The sequence below is a fragment of the Echinops telfairi genome, unplaced genomic scaffold (assembly GCF_000313985.2).
Source record: "Echinops telfairi isolate 266 unplaced genomic scaffold, ASM31398v2 ScPeMD7_4225;HRSCAF=4972, whole genome shotgun sequence".
NCBI lineage: Eukaryota > Metazoa > Chordata > Mammalia > Afrosoricida > Tenrecidae > Echinops > Echinops telfairi.
Genome location: NW_022108124.1, coordinates 21082141 through 21082415, shown reverse-complemented (window position 1 = coordinate 21082415; position 275 = coordinate 21082141).

Genomic DNA, 275 nt, shown 5'->3' with positions numbered 1-275 from the left:
GACTCATGGCCCTGTGGGGCAGGGTAGAGTTTCTGAGACTGGAACTCTTTACAGGAGTAGAACGCCCGTCTTTCTCTCTCATATTGCAACAGGCAGATGTTTTCGCTTAATTCAAAGCTGTGGGGGGAAAATAGATCCTAAGGCAGCAGATGTCTTCTTTGTAAAGAGAATGACATTAAAATATTTGCAAGTGGGATGCCTACCTAGAGCAAAAATACAGCGTCAAATTCACACTTTGGCTAAATAAGGCCCCCAACTACGTGGTATGACTGAAC